This window comes from Cetorhinus maximus, chromosome 2, assembly GCF_964194155.1.
Source record: "Cetorhinus maximus chromosome 2, sCetMax3.hap1.1, whole genome shotgun sequence".
In the NCBI taxonomy this organism is placed as follows: domain Eukaryota; kingdom Metazoa; phylum Chordata; class Chondrichthyes; order Lamniformes; family Cetorhinidae; genus Cetorhinus; species Cetorhinus maximus.
This window is the reverse complement of record NC_135880.1, coordinates 223,919,471-223,938,190: the sequence shown is the minus strand read 5'-3', so window position 1 is coordinate 223,938,190 and position 18,720 is coordinate 223,919,471. Positions and strand designations below refer to the sequence as shown.

Genomic DNA, 18,720 nt, shown 5'->3' with positions numbered 1-18,720 from the left:
TTCGTCATTCTGGGAGTATTAACAATAAATGATTTCACTTGAAATGTTTAAAAGCTCCATTTCATTTATTATTTTCTCACTTCTATTTTAGGATCTCAGAACTCGGCCTAGCAAGACAAAACACAGCCTGGTGAGCCAATGACACCCCATGCCAGGAGTTGAAACTGAGAGCTAACAGATGGCCCTACACGCACACACAGAGCAACCAGATCACAGTGTTGGTGTTTTGAGTTTTAATATTATTTTTATGATTGTTTGGAAAGCTTTTAGTTTGGTCAGATTTTATTTGGGAGATGTGGTGACTTCTGCAAATTCATTTAAAATGGCAGCCAACACTAAAGGAAATCTCTAGTTTAGGGAGTGTTTTGTAAGCACACAATGTACTTTTGACATCTGTACTTATACACAACAGGTGTAAGCTTCTATGTGTAAACAGAAAAGGAGAAAAAGGGAAGTGAGATAAGGAGAATAGAAGAAGGAGGAAGAGAGGAGAATGGGTGGCATTAGTGACAAGGTAAAGGGGATGAAAAAAAAACAAGGAACAAAGAGAAGGAGCCAAATGGATACAGATGTTGAAAGCCAGCTGCCGCTAACCCGTAGATCCGAACTTGTGTTTTGCATACCCCACAAGCTCGTGTCTATAGGTCTGTGTCTACATGGTCAAGAGACAACACAGTATTTCCTCAGCAATAAATGTCCAACACGAGGATATAAAGACCTCTTGTGGTGATTCTCAGCCATGGACACGATGATTGCCTCGGCCTCAGGCAGTCCCAGTTGTGAGCATAAGCCCTGCAGGTGTTGCGGGTCCTCTTTTCGTATTGCATGTGTAGGGGAACCAAGTCATAGGAACAACCACATGATAATGGCATTGAATTTTACAGGCCAGGAGCAGGCCATTTGTCCCACCTGGTCTGTGCTGGTGTTCATGTTGCACACGAGCCTCCTCAAGTACTGAAGTGAATTGGGCTTTGTACAGTTTAAATCCTTGTTTCTTTTCTTCTTTTGTAACAGGGTGGGGCTGGCAGTGTAAAAATCCCAACCCATGACTCAGTGATGCAGCAGAGCTTCCAGCTAGTAACCTCCCTGTTGATAATTAACTGTTTAACCAGTCATTTACTCCCCTCTGGAAATAGTGACCAAGAAGCTCATGGTTATTTATTTTCTTCAATCCCTTGTGATAAAATGTTATGAATCCCCATGAAATGTGGTTTCCTCTTGAACTAGCCATGAAAGCAGAAAAGGACTTGTGTCTTAGAACAAAGGTTAGACCAGAAATGGACAATTACAACAAATCCACCTGATGGTATGATGGTCTCTCAGATTTACACCTTCCCTGTACCACAGTCTGAGAGTTCACTGCACAGTAAGCTTTCACTAAATACAGAGCAGTTGTAAGGTCTTCTTTTTGGGGTGGGAAAAGATGGAGTTTGGGTCTATTGGGAAGAGAGGAGCTCAGAGACCCATAGGACATGCTTGATTCAAACAGACTGTCTTTTGGGCCCTTTGCTCCCATCATTGACAGCCTCAGTATTGCCAAAGATTTTTTTTTAAATTAGAATTGAAATGAGTTCTCTGTTATTAAGTACTTGTTGGCTGGGGTGTTGGCTTGTTTTGGGGAGGGTGTGTGTCTTTGTCTATGTGTGTGCTTGTGTACCTGTGTGTGTCTGTCTACCTGTGTGGATTTGTAAAATTCCTCAAGTACAATAAGGCCATGTTTGTGGATTTCTCCATTTTTCTCCCCCTCAGTGTGTGTTTGCATCATCCAGCCACCCCTTTAGAAAGCATAGTTATGTAGCAAAAACTCCAAACTTTGGACAGATACAACATTTTCCAACCCTCTTTCTGTCCCTCGCCCCTAATCCATCCCTCTGCCATCCTTCAATCTCACCCTCACCTACCTTCTGCCTAACCCCTTCCCCACCCTTCTCTCACTCACATCTCTAGTCACCCCCCGTCCCCACCCTACCCTCACCCCAACCCTCCTTTCACCACCCAGCCCCAACAACCACTTCTCTTTGAACCCCTGATGCAGGAGTCGATGAGCCAATTGCTGTGTGCATTCAGGCTGAGGTAGTAGGTTGTATAGTTTAGAATTATACCAAGGGAGATAACTGTACAACCTCCTAGCTTTCCCTGGGGCATGCGTACAACAGCAGCGGGGGAAACAAGTCACGGACAATCGACCCCAGAGAAAATAAAACCCCCAAGATAACTGAGAAAATGGTAAGCACTTTGATTTGCTCTCATGGGTTGAAACCCGTAAATCTGTAAGTATCTGACCTCCTGTTAGAAAGATACTTGGGGCACAATCACCCTCGCACATCTTTCAAAAGGTTCATTTTACAGAGAAAAGCGTTGGTGTTTAAAGTGACAGTGTTAACCCTTTGTTCCCTGTAGGTCTCTCTGTTGATTTAGCCACATTCTTCGAACAGTAATGTTTTCTGTCAGCATGTAACAATTGTGGGAGGTGGGGGGAGTGATCCTAGTTTACTGATGTTTTGCTTTTCTTGTTGCACTTTTTCACTCAGCATCTCTCCCCTCCCCAATGCCCCCATCCCAATGACCCCGTAGATCAATACACCAACAACTATGCTAATCAACTATATAGATCAGTGGGTCACTGGCTCAGGCCCCAGCCAAGTGTTGAAACAAGTATCCTCAACCAAGGGCAGGAACAGGAGCCCTACAGTTGGTCTTCACCATTTAGTTATGAGGGAGGAAGTATAATTAACAAAATGTACCTTCCGACTGGATGGCTATCCATTAATCCAATTGGGATCCAGTATTCGAGTGATGTGAGATACATGTGGTGAGTGTAGCATGGCTTGGGATGAACAGGTAACTTTCAACCTATGATTCCCAAAGCTCTTCACCATTGGGGGTTTTCCCATATCATGTCTGGGTCTGTTGTAGACTCATTGATAGAGATTGATTGCTATGATTAGTCAACAACTCTATTATTGTTGTATCATGTGACTATTAGGATGGTGGAAGGTGAACAAGGTGGACCATGGTCTTTTTTTATAGCAATTCCTCTGTTGATCAGCAAACATGTTTCTTTGGTAAGTGGGGACAGGATTAGATTGAGCTCTCATGGTTAAATAGCTCAGTGTCCAGAGTCACACATCAGGACTGGTAACTAAGGCACTGTGAACATTTATGCCAGTGAGTTTCAACAACAACTTTTATTTATAGAGGAACTGTAACTTGGTAAAAATATCGCTTCACAGGAACATAAATCTGGAAATAAAAACCTGAATCAGTAAAAATGACCATGAAAGGACTGGATTGTCCAAAAAAACTCAACTGGTTCACTTAATATCCCTTTAGGGAAGGAAACCTGCTGTTTTTACCCAGTCTGGGTTTATATGTGACTCCAGTCCCACACCAATATGGTTAACTCTTAACTACCCTCTGTAACGGCCTAACAAGACATAATTGTCAGTGATGCCCACACCCTGAGAATGAATAAAAATATGACTGCAGATCTGTGTCAGTCAAAGGGTTCCAGTAGATGGGATTCCATAGCCCTCTAGCCATTGAATTCAAAAGGGAAAGGACAATTAGCATTGAATCTATTTCCTTCTAAATACTTCTGTATTCAATTCTGTTTGGCAGGGTGGGAGGAGGAAGGGTGTTGAAACACAATATTTAACCAGTGTTTACTCTTCCTAACCCAACACCAAAAATGGGACATTCACATGTTATAAGTGTTGTTTCCTAGGATGAGAGAGTTGTCCTTGAGGAGAAGTCAAGTAAAATGCACCTATACTGCCTGGAGTTTAGGTGAATGACAAGTGATCTCATTGAAATGTGTAAAATCCTTAAGGGGTTTGACAGGGTAGACACTGAGAGGCTGTTTCCCCTGGCTGGAGAGTCCAGAACTAAGGGGCACAGTGTCAGATTGAGGTCGGCTATTTAGGACTGAGGTGACGAGAAATGTCTTCACTGAATCTTTGAATTTTCTACCCCAGAAGGCTGTGGGGACTCAGTCATTGAATCTATTCAAGACTGAGATGGATACATTTTTGAACAGTAAGGATAGGGTGGGAAAATGGAGTTGAGGTGAAGGATAAGCCATGATCTTACTGAATGGCGAAGCAGGCTCAAGGGGCCAAATGGTCTACTCATGCTCCTGTTTCTTATGTTCTTATAAAGATTGGGTTTCATGTATTGAGTTAGTGAGGGAGGCAGTCTACGATATCAGAGCTTGTGATATAGCACAGTGGGTTGATTTGTTGATGTACAGTGATATTTCATTTGGTTTGTTTCCTCACAGGGAATGCTGTGAGTGACTTGTCCTGTAGCTGAGGCTGTGAGTTATCACAAAATGTTATAAAGGGCTTCAGCTGGGCATGTGATTGTTAAAGAAGATTTCTTAAAAAAAAAATAATTTGTGCAACATTTATTGATATATTAAAGGGGCACCATCCTTTGGAAATCATTCAACAAAGCCTTCCCCCTTCCGCAACCTAATTGCTTCTCCTCCTCCCCCTGAGGGTGCAGCCTCCTGCTGGGATTATGGTCAATGGATATCATAAGGTGACCTGCCCAAGTTCCGGTTGTTCAATCCAAACTGATGGTGAATGTCATTGTAGTGGAACCTCACAAAGAAGACCATACTTGTTCTCCCTCAGCATCTAGGTTGCAGGAGCCCTGGCTGGAATTTTTTCCCCACCCTGACCCAGGCATGTGAAGGCCAAATATAGCATCCTAACAGCTGCCCACAGCTGCAAACTTGCATGGTCAGCTCTACACTTGACAATGCACTTACCAATCAAGGGACAAATTCCCACGAGATTTGCACAAAATTTCTTCCATTAAACGAAGAGGAAGGGTTGGCCACGATGTGGGATAACAAGAAAAGTTAATATGGGCAGCTGAAACTTTTCCGTCTGCTACATCTTCTGATCCATAAGGCACACTGTACATTTACCAAGACCAAAGTAAGGGAATGTTTTAAACAGTATTGAATCATAATATATTACATTGAACCTACAGCACAAAAACAGGCCATTCAGCCCAACTGCCCTATGATAGTGTTTGTGCTCCAGAAGAGTCCTCTCCCACTTTGATTATCTCTTCCCATTCTGCCGCCTGGACACCTCTATTCCCTCATGTGGGTGTGAAACCTCTCCTTAAATGCATCAATGCTCTTTGCTTCAAACACACCTCAAGACCTTGTTCCAATCTCAGTGCAGTTACATTTAGAGATCTTCTGTTACCACCAATTGAAATATTCAAGTTTTAGCCTGCCAAACTGTGTTTAAACACTAGGAGAAAGGATTCTCCTTCTCCTGCCTGTACTTCCGATCTCCCAGCGCAATGGCTGCTTCTTGAGCTCCCCCTCAGTTATCTTATTGAACAGACTGCCTGGAAAGGTCGCTGAGATTGAAACCGGGCAGCAGAGAGTTAATTGTCGTAGTGTGCCTGCTATTTCTGTTTGGCAGTGAGCATGTATCCCATCTTCGCCCTGTCTTCAGAGAATCGCACCCCCACCACCCAAGAGGCATTTTGTTAAATAGAATCTTTCTTTCTCACTTTTCAGCAGATTCCCACCCCCATCACATGGGATTACTGCCCATCACATGGGATTACTGCCCATCACATGGGATTCCTGCCCATCCCATGGGATTACTGCCTGCTGAATTAGGTTAAAATCATCTCCCGCCCCTTTGATTCAGAATGAAGTATTACTCTTTTGTCATTTTATTTAATAGATATTGCGGTTTGGGCAAAACCCGAATCCTGTCACCACCGATGTCCTGTTCTGGGTATTAGTGCAACAGTCTGTCCGAGTCGGACACACCCGTCAGTGCTTTAACATCTAATGTGGAGGAATTTTAGAGTTGGAAATCCAAATAAGGTTTTTTTTAGTGTAATAAATACTCCTTTTGAAAGGGTATTAAGCTTACGGCTTTGCCAATACACGCATTGTAGAATCAGATACTGAACTGAAGGTTATTGGACATAGTTGAGGCTTATAGAGCACCAAACAATACCAAACTCTAGATTTGGGCTCACTTTGATGTCTGAAAATACTCAGTATTTCTGTGAAAATATTGTATTCTAATCCCACACCCCTTGCCCCTTCAGAACTCCAGAACCATGGACTATTCCCCAGAGGGGGTTCAGGCTGCTGACCTGTTCCAGAACTCTGCCAATAAGACTGGATTCATGATCCAACACACAGCAGCCTCCACCTTCCAAGTTTTCTGTGGAACTCTTTGCATTTATTTCTAGCCACTGAATGTTTCATCTCATTCCCCTCTAGTCCTGTATTGATTGAATTGCTACCCCCTACCCCTAACCCTGCATGAGGTGCTGACTCTTCCTGAAGTGTCCAACAAATCACTGGTATCTCTCCCAAGTGTTTACCTTTTCAGATGTCAAAGGCTAGGCCATCAGGAGGGGAGGCATTAGGCATAGCTTCACTATGTCCTCACCTCACAACCATCAATTCACAGTTTCCGACACAACTTACTGTATAAAAGACAAGGATACCTATCTCATCTGGTTTCCCAACCCTTGTGTGCTAAGACCATTTGAAGCCCTTTATAACATTTTCCCTTTGAACTGTTAAATCTTTATCACGTCATTTAGGGCACGTAGGATTGAGGGAATGATGCATTGTCAAAGATGCTGTCCTTCGAATGAGACATTAAACCCAGTCCCCCATCTCAAAGAACAAAAGTTCGAAGAAGAGCAGGGAATGTTCCCTGGTGTGGTGGCCAATATTTGCCCCACAACCAACACAACTAATCATTTATCACATTTAATTTATGGGATCTTGCTCTGTACATATTACCTGCTTTGTTTTCTCTATTACGACAGTGACCTATCAGTATTGCTGCTAAGCTGCCCATGTGTGTGGGACATGTAGCAAACTGGAAGGTACCACACAAGTCTTGTTCTGTGTTAAATATGGCTGCGCAATAAAAAGCTAAAGGTACTGCGCATTGAAAAACTGGTCGCACACAACAGTGTGATTGGTCACCATACTTCAAATGTGCTGCATTGGCTGCTGGCAGTTTTAACTCTGGGTGACAGTGCAAACTGGCTGAGAATTAATTAGCCACCATGATATACCACATCTGATCTACATTTACATTGAAATCAACAAAAGAGAAAACTGGGAAGAACATAGGGCCAGGAGGAGACCATTCAGCCCCTCCAGTCTGTCTCACCATTCAGTGAGATCATGGGTGATCTGCAACCTAACTCCACATACCTGCCATTGCCCCATATCCCTTAATATCCTTGGTTAACAAAAATCTATCCGTCTCAAATCTATGATTGACTGTTGATCGAGCATCAATTGTCATTTGTGAGAGTTTGCATGAAGCTGTGTTTTCTACTTTCATTCCTGAAAAACCTGCCTTTAATTTTTTAGACTATATGCTCTAGACTAGCGGAAATAAGTTTCTATCTATCCTATCTGTTCCCCTTAATACCTTGAAAACCTCAGTCATCACCCCTTGACTTTCTAAATTCCAGTCAAGGGGCTCCATTGCAGGACAATCAATGGGCAGTAAAGTCCATATCACTCATTTTACATCATTGGCCAACGTTAAACCGTAACCTCCCCCACCCCATTTTTTTGTAAAGAAATCTGAGCTGAGCTTGAAGCTACGTAAACAGCATGCCAACGTGTTACTCTCTAATAATTAGCTGTGGTTAATTGGATGAGTGTCTTGATTGGAAACAGGGTTGGAGGTTAGATCGATAATAATGGACTGAGGTTATTAATGACCCCGAGAGACATGATGGTGTTTGGGGTAGGGAAATATTCCCAAGAGGGCAGCAAGCAAACGTGGAAAAGTGCAGATGTGAGAATGAATGAATGCTTTGGAGTCTTGATTGACTAACTTGTTCCTGCTAAAGATGCTAGTTGCTACTGTTCACTATGGAGAACCGAGATGGGTGAGAATGAGCCCATGTAAATGATGCATATGGAATGAGAGAAGTGTTTAATAGTCGCGTTCTATATGTAACATGGGACTCCAGTGTGGCATTTATTGGCAGACACCCTCGCAGATGTTTAAACTAAAATTACTAGATAAACCCTATTCAATCCAACCCATCACTTCATATATTAAGACTGGGGATAGGTTGATGAACTCACCATGTCCCTATTCAGGATGCTGCTTCCTATTGATCCATTAGCAGTGAGATATTAAGGCACTGGCTGTGCAATTTGTTCCAGAGGCAAAGATTATGTGCAAAGAACCAGTTAGGCTGTTCTCAAATCCTAAACCCCTTCCAATCCAGGGATAAATAACCTCCTCGGATATTGAGGTGTTGGTGCAATTCTTGGTGACACCTTATTTACAAATTCTGTTTGTATCAGAACGTGGTAAAGAAAGAAATGTGTTTAGATAGCACGTTTCACAGACTCAGGATGTCCCAAAGGGGTTCACAACCAATGAATTACTTTTGAAGTCTTGCCATTATTGTTTTGTAGGTAAGTTTAGCATCCAGTTTGTACACAGCAAGCTCCCACAAACAGCAACAAAATAAATCACCCAATCATCTGGATTCTTTTTTGGTGTTGGTTGAGATCACCTTCTGATATTGCCCCTGGATGTGCTAAGACGCCATGAGGTGGGTAGACTTCTTATCCCATTCTCCGGACAATTTCAGGTTTCTAATGCCCTTTAACCACCCCCCCCCGCCAACCACCCTCCTGCTGCAACAACAATTGCACTTATCTAGCACCTTTAAAGTAGTGAATTGCTTCGAAGACTCCTCACTTCAGTGTAATCAGACAAAATTTGACACCAAGCCAAAGAAGGAGTTACTAAGACAGGGTGACCAAAATCGCAATCAAATAGGAAGGTGTTACAGATTGTCTTAAGGGAAGAAAGAGAGCTGGAGAAGTTCAGGAAGGAATAACAACGCTAGGGTATACACCTTTGAAGACACGCTTGTCAATAGCAGGATGAAGGGAGTGAGGGATGCACAATGGCCAGAGTTAGTGGAAATTTGAGAAAAATAAACGCAGGACCTGTTTTTCAAAATATATAATTGTCCCTGTGAATTATCATGAATTTACAGTTTTGCTCTTGTGTTGTTTAAATTGATGGAGAAACATGTGAAGGAGTTGATTTCATAATGGTGAATGTACGGGTAGTTTGGTAAATGATGAATGTAAATCTCAACTTCAGCAGGGCACAGACAGGTGGCAACGGAATGATTGCCCCTTATACAACCATCCAATTGGCTTTAATGGGAAGAAAAGGGTGGGGTGTATATCAGCAGCCGATTCCCGCCAGAGTTGAATTTAGTCTGTGTTGTGCAGGTTCACTCTAAAGCCTCTTGCTAAGTGATCCTCTCCCTGCCTTTTATCAAAGCCTAAGCTCGGAATTGCTGCAGAATTGGGGCAGATGAAAGGGTACGGGATCAGGGCCTGAGTTCTGATGTTCCCTACGCTGCTGGTGAAAGCTCTCTGAAACTCTCAGTAACTAATGTCTGACACGCCATGAAACTCAGGCAAACATATTTTTTTCACTGATGTTGCTTGAGGGATAAATATTGACCCCAGAAAGAAAATCCCTGTTCTTCTTTGAAATATTCCCGTGGGGTCTTTTACATCCACCTGAGAGGGCAGACAGGGCCTCAGTTTAATATCTCAGCTGAAAGATGGCATATCTGACAGTGCAGCATTCCCTCAGAATTGGCACTGGGCATGTTAACTGGATGATGTGCTAAGTATCTGGAGTGGCACTTGAATCAACAACCTGACTCAGAGGTGAGAGTGCTACCTGCTGAACCAGAGTATCTTCCAATTCACTTTAAGGAACACCATAGAGATCCTGTTAGTATTTTTATAAAATGAAAACAAGGACAGAAATAAACAAGATATCAGGCAGAATTTTCCATGCCCACTGGCATTGGGCATCATGGTGGCCATGAGCGGACAATATGGCGGGAAGGCCAAAAATCTGTTTCATGCCATCATGAAACCAGTTGGCAATCGTCCGCTCTGCCTGACAATGGTGGGCCGTGATTCCCCCACCACACGTTGGGAACTTCATTGTAATACATCTGCATATCATTATAAGCCCAGCTCGCCAGAATCAGCCCCCCCATGCTGGATCATCCAAGTATGTCCACATCATTGCACACTGACATGTTTCACAATTGAACCATAAGCGACGGGCACTTGGCAAGCCACACTTCTCTCGGGACTTCGAGGTTTGTTTGCCTACCTTGCAGCACTCGCGGTCATCAGCACCAGGCTTCTCAGGCTCCGCCTTTGGGGGAGCTCACGGGCAGGTCTCTATTTACCAGACCAGCTGTAAGGTGTGGGTGGCTTTTCAATAGCTGCGGGGCGAGGGCTTGCTTGGGGAAGGGGGAGAAGTGGCCTCGGGCAAGGGAAGAGGCTGCAGGGCTTGGGCATTACTGGAGAAGGGGGTATCACGGGGTGTGTCTGGGGACACATGTTGATCTGTGTAAATGGCCTCAAGAGGGTGAGGGCTGAGGAGGCAGTCTCCAGAGGAGATGAGGCCAGATGGAGATGTGAGGGCTTGTGTGAGAGAGTAAGTGGTGATGTCCCTTGAGCTAGCAGTGAGTGAGATACCAGTGAATGTGTGATGGGCTTGTGAGTGTGAGAGTTTAGAGTGATGAGATGGTTGCCTTACCCAGGCAGCACGGAGGAGATCATTCATCCTCGTTCTGCACTCTTCCTAGCATCTTTAGCACTGACAATCTCTGCCACCACCTCCCAAGCTGGAGTGTTGACACTGATGGACCTCCTGCAGCCAGAGGGGGTAGAGGACATCACGGTGGGCTCCAACAGTGTCCAGAAGGCCTCCCAGGGATGCATCACTGAATCGGGTGGGGTGCGCAGGCATCTTGCCTTTCGGGGCCATGTCCTCTGTGCAGCAGTCCTGGGCTGGAAGCGCTGAGAGGTGTGCGTGCAGCTGCATTTTACATATGGTGCCTGGTGTGAGGAAATGGCAAGGGGATGGCATGGCAGGCGAATTGGAGGCTGTCCTCAGTGAAGCGACATGTTTCCTGGGAATGCATGATTAATGAGGTGGGATTGGGATAATACGGCGTGAAAATCTACCATTGCGGCTGCAGGTAAAACGTTTTCTTTCCTGCCCGGTACCACACTTAGTGCAAATCTGGGACGATTCTGCCCATCATCTCAATGATGCGACTCCCAAAATGTACCTTGTAATGATGAGGCTGTGTCTTTAAATCCCTTGGCTCTTTGACTGCAATGAATTGGTCATTGAGTGTGATTACTGGGTGAGTGATGAGGTGCTAAATGGAGCCGTTAAAAGGATCAATTAACAGATTACCATTTGGATGAGACTCAAACATTAATCCTCTGTTGTGTCCATTTATTTTTCTAAGGTGGTGTCAGGGAAATTATAAAATGGATATTAGGGGGCCACAAAGATTGCATAGATCTATTAATTAGAGGAAACCATAGAAATCATGAAAGCCCACAGGTGCGAACATTCCTCCCCAAAAACATCTCCATTAATTCTAACCCTAAAAATTGATGTTAATATAAAGCAAGTTGCTTTAGTTAAAAATCATTGAAGATAGAGATGATGTTTTCACAACATATGGACAATTTTATTTAAAGGGAGAATTAATTTATAAAGACCCTTTTCAAATGAACCTTTTGTCTCGATGGGCCATGTGTCTTAAAGCCTCCGAGCTAACATTTAACTCCATCCGCCCCTTAATTTTCATGTACTTTATGTCAGGTTGCTGACACTATCAGAGGAGCTTGAGCACTCAGTCCAGGCTGAGTACTGAGGGAGAGCTGCACTGAAGGAGGAGTCATCTTTCAGATGACACATGAAACCGTCTCCCCATCTGCCCTGTAAGGTAAACAAAAAATCCCATGGCCACTATTTAGAGAAGGGCAGGAGAATTCTCCTTTGTGTCTTAGCCAATATTTATCCCTCAATCAACATCACAGAGAAAAAAAACTGATCAAGATCAGATTGCTGTTCGTGGGATCTTGCTGTGTGAGAATTGGCTGCCATGTTTCCTGCATTATAACAGTGACCACACTTCAAAAAGTGCTTAATTGGCTGCAAAACGCTCTGGGACATCCTAAGATTGTGAAAGGTGCTATACGAATGCAAGTTCTTGCTCTCTGGGGTATTAACTCATCTTGGGCGGTGGTGAATCAGCAGGCTATTTACACACCACCCAGTTTTCATTTCCGTTGACTCAGTCTTTCTCTGATCTGAATCAGATTCATCCACCAATGATGGCACCGCTCTCAAAGCAGGCCTTTTCAAATCTCCAGGCCCACAAGTTGGCATCAGAACAAACCAACCAGTAAGAAATAATATCCCAAGTAGGACTGAGTTACCTGGGCTGACGGGCTGGAGATGACTCACAGGCGTATAGTTTGAACTATACCCCTGATCTAGGATTCCTGCCAGAGTTGGCCTTTGAAATTGGATATCTGGTAAAATTGAGGAATGAAAAGTAGGCAGAAAAAGTGAACTTTCCAACTGCCTCAATGTTTTAAAAAAAATCTGTTGTGCAGACAAGTTCAACCACGTGCACCAACATGAGTCTAAAACATTTAAGGTGCCGAACGGAGGGAACTTTGCTTCTAACCTGGGAGGATTAGGCACTGAAACCTGGAACAAAAAAAAAGAGTGGATTTAGCCTTTTCCCCAGGTTTTGGGAAAAAATGCAGATTGGAGTTAACTGTTTAATTGTGATTTATTCTGCTTTAGGTTAGATGACCAGCATTTATTGTCCATCCCTAGTTACCCTGATACAAGTGTTAAGAGTCAGCCACATTGGTGTGGGAATGGAGTCACATATAGGCCCAGACCAGGTAAGGACAGCAGGCTTCCTTTCCTAAGAGACAAGTTATGTTTTTAATGACAATCCAACACCTTCAAGGCCACTTTTACCATTACCTTAGCTCGATTGAAACTCAATTCATCATTCTCAAACTACCATGATGGGATTTGAACTCTTATTCTCTGGTTTGCTAGTCCAGGCCTCAAAATGACACATCCAGTAACATAACCACCACACTATTATAAAAACAAAAATTGCTGGAAAAACTCAGCAGGTCTGACAGCATCTGTGGAGAGTAAGACTCTCGTCTTTCTCTCCACAGATGCTGTCAGACCTGCTGAGTTTTTCCAACAATTTTTGTTTTTGTTTCAGATTTCCAGCATCTGCAGTATTTTGCTTTTATCACCACACTATTATATTCTTTAACATTAAAACTATGGAACTCCTTATGTGCCTCCATGTCCCTTCATCTACAATCTGCAGCTTTTAAAGCATAAACCAAATGCCATCTATCTGCTACTTGCTGCTTTATCTCATATTCTGTCCTACTCCTTCCATCCCTTTCATATTCCGCACTTTGGTCCTTTTCTTCAGTTTTCTCTTCAATAATAACGAGGTTGGATATCCCAGAAATGGCCTCTTCTCTCCATGACTCAAATGAATTTGGACATTTTCACTAACCTGAAATTACCCGAATTCAATCCGGTTGAGAAACTGAGGGGTTATTCTAGGACGTGTAACCTTGCTACCATGATCAGAAGACAGTTACTGTATTAAACCAGTAGGTGGAAGTTAGGAGCACAGACCCCACAGGAGTGTGCTGTCATACTCACCAAGGTTAGGGTTCCCAACCTTCCAGGATTAAAGACTAATCTCCTGTTATGAACAACTGGATGAAAATTATAGGGGCATTTAAAAAGTGTGTTTATCTGCATGAACACTTATTTATAAAAATATTGGAGATGGGGTGAAAATCCAGTTGGACAATGAAGGGACTGATCATCACGATGGTGGAGTGTGGGGAGTGAAGGCGGAGCAATGGGAGGCCATGTGACGATATCTCCAGGAAAATGTCCAAGCATACTTGTCAACCCGAGCCAACACTGCTCAGGGGAGGTCTTTGATGGTGGAAATCTCCATCTCGCTGTGGGGAAAGGGAATTGCCTGAATCCCAGTTTGTGTCAGGCTCAGACTATTCCATGGCAAGGGCCTTAGAATCCTCCTGGGCCCTTCCCAGGCATTGTTGCAAAGGTTAGTAAAGAAGAGCACATTGGATAATTGATCAATGATATCCTGGTGCTATGTGTGTTTAAGTGCAGCAGCTGGCCGTGAGAATTGATGAAATAAGCCCTATGGAAGATAAATGTGACAAGGCAGCTCCTGGTGGTCAAGCATCATGCACTTAATCTCCCATAACTTTATTCAAAAAATTAGATCTTCATCCAATTCCAACTGAAGACTGTCAGCATCTCTGCTCTACATTGGAATGGTCATCATGTGGGAAGGATATGGTGGTTAGAAAGTGGAACTCACCATCTCATGGAGAGATTGAGGTGAATAGCATAGATTCCTTTAAGTGGAAGCTAGATATGTACATGAGGGATAGAAGGTTATGCTGATAGAATTAGATGAAGTAAGGTAGAAGGACCTATGAGTGGAGGATAAACACCAGCATAGACTAGTTGGGCTGACTGGCCCTTTTTGTGATGTAAATACTATTAATGTGGCCTAAACAATGTTCAAACTCTCAGTCAGACTCTCATCCTCTACATTGCCCCTAAGTAGCCTCTTGTCTGGTTTTATTGGCACAATGTGACTATTCTGACAGAAGATCTGAAGGAGAGGGAGAAAATATAATTGAAAAAAAAAATCCATGCACATCTATAATTCTTAGCCAGATCTTATCTGTTTCTATGGTAATTTTACGCCAGTTAATTTAATTTGCTTTTAAAAAATGGAAGTTCTGCTCCATTTGACTGGAATTGATTCACAATCATTTGAAGATTGAAGATTACGTTTCCCTTTTTTGGTATTTTCCAAGAATTTTCTGAAAAATTTGTAGCATTGCATCAAAACCTGGTTTGCTTCAAACTTACGACATTTACCTTCAATAAGCCAATTGCTTTCAAATAATAGACTGGCACTCAGGATTGAGTCCCCTTTAACTTGACTGTAAATTAATCAGAATTTAATGAGGAGTAAGAAGCCGATTCTGATTATTTAAAGGCATGCTATGTTAAGATAAATATCATTTTTTGGGGTGTGTTAATACATTTTAACAATCTCCACTGATTCTTTACATCTGGCTGCATGTCCACAGAGCTGCAGTCGGTCTCTGTACACAGACATAGAACAAAAAGAAAGACTTGTTTTTATATAGCGCCTTCCATGACCCCAGGACATCCCAAAGCACTTTACAGCCAGTGAAGTACTTTTGAAATGTAGTCATTGTTGTAGGAAACGCGACAGCCAATTTATGCACTGCAGTACCCCATAAACAGCAGTGAATGAATGACCTGTGTTTCTAGCAATGTTCGTTGAGTAAAAAGCATTGGCCTAGACACTGGGGAGAACGCCACTGTTTTCCTTTGAGTAGTGCCTCAGGATCTTTTATATCCACCTGGACAGACAGGGCCTTGGTTTAATATCCATCTGAAAGACAACACCTCAGACAGTGCAGCACCCACTCAGCACTGCATTGGGATTTGAAACCACAATCTTATGGCTCAGAGGCAAGAGTGAGCCATGACTAAAGCTTTCAAATTTAATGGTTGGAAAGACATGGCTTTGATTGGCTGAGCATTGCCCAGTCAAACTGGTTCTCCATCATTCCTGTCTCTCAGCCACAGGTGCCCACAATCCTCTCGTACCTCATCTAAGTGGCAGCATGTTCTTTATGTTTAAGTCCTGGTCAGTTAGTGACTAAGGGCTCTTTGACCTTGAGGGCCTCATTGGTCAAGCTCAGTACTATTCTGATCCAGTGTCTGTGTATGCACATGATCCAGCAGGACTCACTACACCATGACCAGGAGCAGGAATTCTCCTTTCCCTCCTATTCTTGTTCAAACTGAGACCAGCGACTGCATAAAATGAAGAACCTTCTAATCCCCCATTGAAGTGGACAGTGTAATTTACCTACTCGACCATTACCAATCCTTGAGAAAGTCCCTCCCAACTCGGTTGTGGTTGGGTGATGATGCTGGATGTGTGATGAGTGTCCTGATCTCTGTCCTCAGCGTATCAGCAGCAGTGGAGTATTCTGACCTACCCTGTCAGCCACAGAATCAGTGATCAGGAAAAATATAGAGGAACCAGGTCAGGAACCAGAGTGGGCAAAATAGAGTCTGGCTCCATTGGGGGCTGAGGGAACAGCAGCAGATTGAAGGGACCCAGGCTGGAGTCTTGGTTGAGACATTTTACTCAGTTCAGTTTCCTCAATTCAATGTGAATGCTTCAGCAAGTCACTGGGACCAGGTTAGAAATCGGGGATACTGGGGCTGGTGTAGAAGGTGGACCAACTTATCTAGGAGCTTGGAGTTTAAATTCAACCCAGAGAACTTGAATAGATAACTTCCCTCTGTGTTGACTATGAGAGTCTTATATTACATTGAATTATACAGAATCTATAGCACAGAAACAGACCATTCAACCCATCTAGTCTGTGCTGGTGTTTATATTCCACTCAAATGTCCTCCCATTCTATCTATCTTATCTCAGCCTTTCAGAATATCTTTCTATTTCCTTTTGCTCATGTACTTGTCTAGTTTAATTTTGAAAGCATCTAAGTGATTTGTCTCAATGACTGCATGTGCTCCATTAAGTAAATACATTTTTCCTTATTTCCCTGTTAGTAATTGTCTTGTATTTATGGCCCTTGTTTTAGATTGTCCCAATGGTGGAAATATTCTCACAACATCTACCGTGTCCAACCTATTCATAATTTTAAAGGCCTCTATTAGGTCTAATCTAAGTCTTCACTTCTAAAGGAAAAACCCCGATTTGTTCAGTCTTTCCCAATACTTATAATCTTGCAGTTCTGGTACCATCCTTGTGAGTCTGTTTTTGCACCTTCTCCAGTGCTTCTATGTCCTTTGTATGGTGAGCAGAACCATGCACAGTACTGTGAAAATTACCTGATCAGGGTCATACCACATAACTTCACTACTTTTGAATTCTATACCTGAGAAATAAATCCAAGTGCTTTGTTAGCATTTTTAATTGCTGTGCTGACTTGCGATTCTGCTTATGATTTGTTCACCTGTGTCCCTAGATCCCTTTGCTCTTCCGCTCATTCAGTTTCTTATTTTCTAAGGTGTGGGTGACCTTTCTGTTTTTCCTTCCGAAGTGATTACGTGAGGTGCGTATGGGTGATCTGAAGCCTGAATTGACATGGGCCCCATAGTGGGAAGATTGATCCCAATCCTTCGCTCGCCTGGCAATCTCACTCAGAGAAGCCTCACGATGGAGAAAAGGCAAATGTCCCACTGCTGCTGTCAGAGGTGTTCTCCTGAGATTGAGATCCGAATACATGCTTGAAGACTGATTACAGGAGAACCAATAACACAATATCCAATACTTGACTTGGGAGTGTCTGACACTGATACAAGATGCTCAAAATGGAAAGTACTCATTTCCTTAGTCCTTCAACACAAATCACTTGTAAGAGAAAATTATTTGCAATTAAATCCAGCCCTGTGTTATAACCCTCCCTTCATATTCAGTCTTCACTTGTATTGCTTTCTTTCTGTTATCTCTGCCCCCTTATCATAAGGCTCTCACAGGATAAAGTTGAGAAAGACCATTCAATCCATCTTAGCTCATCCACCTCCAGTGAAAAGATCCTACAGTTCCCTTCATCCTCCCCAATCCCTTCACGGCATTAAACTGATACTAAAATGATTGCAGGACTTTCACTAATGCTAAAGCCAAAACATTGCAGATGCTGGAAATCTGCAATATATATAGAAAATGGAGGAATCCCACTGCAGGTCAAGCAGCATCTGTGGGGCATGAAACAGAGTTAACGTGTCAGGTCAATGCCCTCAACCATGGTTTTACCTTCACTGATTTATCTGGGAGCTCATTCCAGGTGTGGATTACTCTTTGTAACTAAAACCTCTTGACATCAATCCTAAATCTGTTTTGACTTGTTTCACCATTATATGCCCTTGGCTTACACTCACGATATAGTTTAAATTAATTTTCAGCCTGCTTGCTATCTTATCTCTCTACGCTGGGCACCCTGTTTAGAGAGTAATAAAAACCTACAGCTTATCCAGATTTTGTTCAAAGCTCCATTTCTGGCCGTTACTGTGTGGTCCTTCTGTGTGCAGATTAGCTGCTGTGTTTCCAACATCACAATGCTGGCTACACTTCAAAAGCACTTCATTGACTGTAAAATTGGGATGTCCTAAGGATGTGGAAGGCACTATATAAATGCAAGTTTTTTTTTCTTTGTTTGACCTCTCCCCTGACCTGCCTATTGTTTTGACATTTTGTATTGTTCAACATTCTACTTACTTCCGTTAATATTCTCTCTGTTACACGCCCCACCCTTCATATAGGGCTTTCAGTAATAATACTGCCTCTGCTACACTCTGCTTGGGTCTCAGCAACTGTGGGCTAAGGAAATGGGAAGAAATGAACCAGGTTCTCGGGACTCCTGTAGGAATAGGCTCCAAGGAGTCAGTTATTCAGGTGACCACTCTGTTAACTCTGGCATCTGCTGCTCATCCCAATTCCACATTCTTTCTCAGTATCCCTTTAATTCCCTCCTTTGTAAGTATCTTTCTCCCTCAATTGCTCCTGTACCAATGACCTTGTAGGCCAGTGCCTCCTACAACCTCACAGCCCCTTGTGCAAAGAAATATTTTCTAGATTTGCTTTTAACTGACTTAGTTCAAATTTGTTTCCCCGCAG

At 43.0% G+C, this 18,720-nt stretch overlaps 1 protein-coding gene across 3 annotated transcripts in view; it reads left to right on the top strand.

Moving 5' to 3' along the window:
• The window catches only part of LOC144671341 (uncharacterized), a 318,999-nt gene extending 300,918 nt beyond the window's left edge, over positions 1-18,081 (top strand). For 2 of the 3 annotated variants that reach the window (XR_013573914.1, XR_013573913.1), the window contains exon 9: positions 92-1,379. The gene's annotated coding sequence lies outside the window, so the exon portion shown is untranslated. Of the gene's footprint in view, positions 1-91; positions 1,380-12,728; positions 12,833-17,113 lie in introns of those variants that run through there. The other variant, XM_078533193.1, reaches the window with a different exon arrangement.
• The last annotated feature ends 639 nt before the right edge of the window (positions 18,082-18,720 follow it).